Source organism: Pteronotus mesoamericanus, unplaced genomic scaffold (genome assembly GCF_021234165.1).
Source record: "Pteronotus mesoamericanus isolate MK-2021 breed Mesoamerican mustached bat unplaced genomic scaffold, CSHL_Meso_final contig_55, whole genome shotgun sequence".
Taxonomy (NCBI): Eukaryota; Metazoa; Chordata; class Mammalia; order Chiroptera; family Mormoopidae; genus Pteronotus; species Pteronotus mesoamericanus.
The window spans coordinates 3,814,529-3,820,681 of record NW_026555198.1 but is presented as its reverse complement, the minus strand read 5'-3'; the positions used below and the strand labels follow the sequence as shown (position 1 = coordinate 3,820,681).

Genomic DNA, 6,153 nt, shown 5'->3' with positions numbered 1-6,153 from the left:
CTTCAATTACACACTAAAACAGTTAGATATGATTGATATTTTCAGAGCATTTCACCCCAAAGCAGAAGAACATACATTCCTCTAAAGTGCACATGAACAGTTTCAAGGCTAGACCCCATGTTAGGACACAAAACAAGTCTCATTAAATTTTTAAGATTTTATTTATTTATTTTTAGACAGAGGGCAAGGAAGGGAAAATGGAAGAAAAACATCAATGTGTGGTTGCCTCTTGCACGGCCCCAACTGGGGGTCTGGCCTGAAACCCAGGAATGTGTCCTGACTGGGAATTGAAGCAGCAACCCTTTGGTTCACAGGCTGGTGCTCAATCTGCCAAGCTAAACCAGCCAGGACAAGTCTCAATAATTTTAAGAAAATTACAATCATCCTTGTCCAGTGTGGCTTGTTTTGTTGAAGCATTTTCCCATACACCAAAAGGTTCAATTCCATGTCAGGGCACATACCTGGGTTGTGGGTTCAGTCCCTGGTTGGGGTTTGTACAGGAGGCAACTGATCGATGTTTCTCTCTCACATTAATGTTTCTCTCTCTCTCTCCCTTCCTCTCCCTAAATGCAATGATAATTGTCTTTGGGTGAGGATAAATTTTTTGAAATTATGTCAAGCATTTTCTCTAACCACAATGATACAAAACAGTCAATTACAGGAAAATGACTGAAAAATACACAGACATATTGAGGCTAAATAACATGTTACTAAACAATAAATGCATTAAAAATTAGATCAAGGAAGAAATCAAAAGTACCTTGAGACAAACGAAAATGGAAATACAAAAACCCAATATGCATGGGACATAGCAAAACAGTCCTAGGAGTGAAATTCACAGTATTAGACATATCTCTAGAAATAAGAAAAATCACAAATAAACTATTTAACTTTACATTTAGAGGAAACAGAAAAAGAAAAACAAGCAAACCTCAAAATGAGTAGAGGAAAGAAAATTATAAAAATAAGAGTGGAAATAAACAAAATAGTTTCTAAATAAATAAAAAAATCAATAAAACAAAAGCTGGTTCTGAAAAAATAAACAAGATTGATAAACCTTTAACCAATCTTATCAAGAAAAAAAGAGGACGAAAATAATAAAATCAGAAATGAAAGAGAAGTAACAACTGACACCATAGAAATACAAAAGATTATTTTTAAAATATTTTGAACTACTTTCTCAAAATTGCTCAAAATATTTTTAAAACAATCTTTATATTCCTTGAATGAATGGATCAAAAAACTATGGTACATTTACACAATGGAATACTATGCAGCAGAAAGAAAGAAGGAGCTCCTACCCTTCGTGACAGCATGGATGGATCTGGAGAGAATCTATTATGCTAAGTGAAATAAGCCAGATTGTGAAAGAAAAATACCATATGATATTACCTGTAAGTGTAAACTAAAACAAAAACAAAAACAAAGAAGCAAGCAGAATATAACTAGAGACATTGAAATAAAGGAAAAAACTGACAGTAACCAGAGGGGGGGTGCGGGGGATAACGTGGGAAAGAAGGGGAGGGGTCACCAAGGAACATGTATAAAGGACACATGGACAAAGCCAAAGGGGGGTAGGATCAAGGGTGAAAGGTGAGGATGGGCAGGCAGGTAGGGAGTGGTAGGAGGGGAGGAATGGAGACGAGTACTTGAACAATAAAAAATAAAACAAAATTAGCCATAGCTGGTATGGCTCAGTGGATTGACCAATGGCCTGTGAACCAAGGGTCACTGGTTTGATTCCCAATCTGAAGCACATGCCTGGGTTGCAGGCCGGGTCCGCAGTAGGGGGTACATGAGATGTAACCACACATTGATGTTTCTCTCCCTCTCTTTCTCCCTCCCTTCTCCTCTCTAAAAATAAATAAATAAACACTTTTTTAATGTTAAAAAATAAAACAAAATTAAATTAAATTAAAATATTTTGAACTATATACTAACAAACTGTACAATCTGGACAAATTGGATAAATACCTAGGAACATATATTGTTCCAAAACTGCATCAAGAAGAAACAGAAAATCTAAACAGACTGATGGCAACTAATGAAAATGAAGCAGTAATAAAAAAACTCCCAACAACCTCATCAAAATAAGAAGCTTCTGCATGGCAAAAGAAAACATCAGCAAAATGAAAAGGGAACCAACCATTTGGGAAAATATATTTGCTAATGATACATCAGATAGAGGTTTGATCTCCAAGATAAAAAACTCACTCGACTCCACTTCAAGAAGACAAACAATCCAATCAAAAAATGGGCAAAGGACCTGGGCACATGCTTTTCCAAGGAGGAGATACAGAGGGCCCAGAGACATTTGAAAGGATGCTCAGCATCACTAGCCATCAGAGAAATGCAGATCAAAACCACCATGAGGTACCACCTCACACCAGTCAGAACGGCCATCATAAACAGATCAACAAACAACAGGTGCTGGCAAGGTTGTGGAGAAAAAGGAACACTAATACACTGTTGGTGGGAATGCAGACTGGTGCAGCCACTGTGGAAAGCAGTGTGGAATTTCCTCAAAAACCTGAAAATGGAACTGCCTTTTGATCCAGTGATTCCCCTGCTGGGACTATACCCTAAGAATCCCAAAACGCCAATTCAAAAGAACCTATGCACCCCAATGTTCATAGCAGCACAATTTACAATAGCCAAGTGTTAGAAGCAACCTAAATGCCCATCAGTAGATGATTGGATCAAAAAATTATGGTACATTTACACAATGGAATACTACGCAGCAGAAAGAAAAAAAAGAACTACTAAACTTTGCGACAGTATGGATGGAACTGGAGAGCATTATGCTAAGTGAAATAAGCCAAGGGGCGAAAGACAAATACCATATGATCTCACCTATAAGTGGAACCTAACCAACAAAACAAAGATGCAAGGAAAATAAGACCAGCAACACTGAAAGGAAAAGAAATCAACAGAGACAAGAGGGAAGGAGGCGGGGGTAGGGAAAAGGACAGGAAGGGGAAAGTCAAGGAACATATAGCAAGGACTCATGGACAAAACCAAAGGGGAAGAGTTGAGGGAGGGAGGGAGGGGGCAAGGAAAAGTGGTGGGGGGTAGGCAGAGACAAATGTATTTGCAGAAATAAATTAATTAATAAAAAAAGACTCCCAACAAACAAAAGTCCTAGACCAGAAGGCTTCAAGGGGGAACGTTAACAAACATTGAAGAAAATAACTAACACCTATCCTTCTCAAACAATTCCAAAAACCCAGGGGAAGGGACAACTCTCAAGCTTATTTTATGAAGCCAACATTATCCTAATTACAAAACCAGATAAAGGCACTACTAAGAAAATTATAAGCCAATATCCATGATGAACATAGATGCAAAAATTCTCAACAAAATTTTAGCAAACCAAATCAGCAATCCATTAAAAAGATCATACACCAGCATTGGCGAGTGTGGCTAGTTGGTTGGAGCATCATCCCATAGTCAAAGAATTGCAGGTTCGATTCCCAGTCAGGGCATTTGTCTAGCTTGCAGTTTCCATCCCTGGCCTGATATCATATGATCCCCAGTCCAAATGCATAAGGGAAGCAACTGATGGTTGCTTGTCTCTCACATAGATGTTTCTCTCTCTCACTTTCCCTCTCCCTTCTTCTCTCTCTAGAAGCAATGAAAAAAAAATCTTTGGATGAGGATTAAAAAATTTAATAAATAAAATAGTTTTAAAAATTAAAAATTAAAAACAAAATAAAAAGATCATACAGCATAATCAAATAGGATCTATTCCTAGGATGCTAGATTGGTATAATATCTGCAAATCAATTAATGCCATACAGCACGTAAACAAAATGGAAGGTAAAAATCGTATGATTATATCAACAGATATAAAAAAAGCATTAGAGTTCTGGTCAAGATGGGGGCTTAGGTAGATACACTTTGTCTCCTCACATACCCAAAAGGACAACGGCAAATTTAAAAACAAAAAACAACCAGAACTGCCAGAAAATTGAGCTGGATGAAAGTCCAACATCCAAGGAGTTAAAGAAGAAACATTTTTCCAGTCCAGTAGGAGGGGCAGAGACAGGCAGCCAGGGCAAGGAGGACATGTGGCAAGGCAGTGGCTGGCAGACCAGGCAGTCCCATATGCATGTGCTGATAAACCAGGAGAAACAACCACGCAATCCAGTGTCCCAGTGGGGGGAAAAAGAAAGCCTCAAGACCTCTGGAGGTAAAAAACCTATGGGGGTTGCAGCAGGGGGAGAAACTCCTAGCCTCACAGGAGAGTTTGGTGGAGAGAGTTTGTTGGAGTTTGTTAGAATGTACATACACCCACACACCTGGGAATCAGCACCAGAAGGGACCAACTTGCTTGTGGGTACCCAAAGAAATGACCGAAAGCCAGCAGAGAGCTAAGCAAACAGCATTGTTCCCTCTCTGACTCATCCCCCACCTACAGTGTCACAAAGCAGAGACCTGGGTTGCCCCTCCCTGGCAAATACCTAAGGCTCCACCCTTTATAACACAACAGGCTCAGAGACAAAGAAATATGGTCCAAAGAAAAGAACAGATCAAAGCTTCAAAAATAGAACTAAGTAATGAAAAGATAGCCAACCTATCAGGTGCACAGTTCAAAACACTGGTAATCTGGATGCTCACTGAATTGGTTGAATATGGTCACAAAATGGAGGAAAAAGTGAAGGCTTTGCAAAGTGAAATAAAGAAAAAATATAGCCGCTCTTCCTCTTCCCAGAAGCGACCAGAGGTCACCCCTGAAGATGGTTCACTATTCACTTGACCCAGAAAACCCCACAAAATCATGCAAATCACGAGGTTCAAATCTTCGGGTTCACTTCAAGAACACCCATGAAACTGCCCAGGCCATCAAGGGTATGCATATTTGAAAAGCCACCAAGTATCTGAAAGATGTCACTTTGAAGAAGCAGTGTGTCCCATTCCGTCGATACAACGGTGGAGTTGATAGGTGTGCCCAGGCCAATCAGTGGGGCTGGACCAGGGTCGGTGGCCCAAAAAGAGTGCTGAGTTTTTGTTGCACATGCTTAAAAACACAGAGAGTAATGCTGAACTTAAGGGTTTAGATGTAGATTCTCTGGTCATTGAGCACATCCAGGTGAACAAAGCTCCCAAGATGCAACGTAGAACCTACAGAGCTCATGGGCGGATCAACCCATACATGAGCTCTCCCTGCCACATTGAGATGATCCTCACTGAAAAAGAACAAATTGTTCCTAAACCAGAAGAGGAAGTTGCACAGAAGAAAAAGATATCCCAGAAGAAACTGAAGAAACAAAAACTTATGGCTCGGGAGTAAAGTCAGCATATAATAAATAAAATAAATACTAGTAAAAGTAAAAAAAAAATAAAATAAAATAAAAAGAAAAAATATATAGGGAACCAACAGTAAAGGGATGGAAACCAGGACTCAAAACAACAGTTTGGAGCAGAAAGAAGACATAAACATTCAAACAGGACAGAATGAAGAAGCAAGAATTGAAAAAAATGAGGAGAGGCTTAGGAACCTCTGGGACAACTTAAAACATTCCAACATCCAAATCATAAGGGTGCCAGAAAGAGAAGCAGAAGAGCAAGAAACTGAAAACTTATTTGAAAAAATAATGAAGGAGAACTTCCCCAATCTGGTGAAGGAAATAGACTTCCAGGAAGTCCAGGAAGCTCAGAGAGTCCCATAGAAGTTGGACTCAAGGAATTACACACCAAGACACATCATAATTAAATTACCCAAGATTAAAGATAAGGAGAGAATCTTAAAAGCAACAAGAGAAAAACAGACAGTTAGTACAAAGGAGTGCTCTTGAGACTATCAGCTGATTTCTCAAAAGAAACCTTGCAGGCAAGAAGGGGCTGGAAAGAAGTATTCAGAGTCATGAAAGGCAAGAACCTACAACCTAGATTACTCTATACAGCAAAGCTATCGCTTAGAATGGAAGGGCAGATAAAGTGCTTCCCAGATAAGGTCAATTTAAAGTTCATCATCAACAAGCCCTTTTTATATGAAATGTTAAAGGGACTTACATAAGAAAAAAAGATCAAAACTATGAACAGCAAAATCACAACAAACTCACAATTATCAATAACTGAACCTAAAAAAAAAAAAACAAGTAAACAACTAGAACAAGAACAGAATCACATAAATGGAGATCAGAGGGGAGG

At 39.0% G+C, this 6,153-nt stretch overlaps 1 pseudogene; it reads left to right on the top strand.

Moving 5' to 3' along the window:
* The first annotated feature begins 4,706 nt into the window (after positions 1–4,706).
* LOC129075446 (60S ribosomal protein L17-like) lies at positions 4,707–5,373 on the top strand (annotated as a pseudogene).
* The last annotated feature ends 780 nt before the right edge of the window (positions 5,374–6,153 follow it).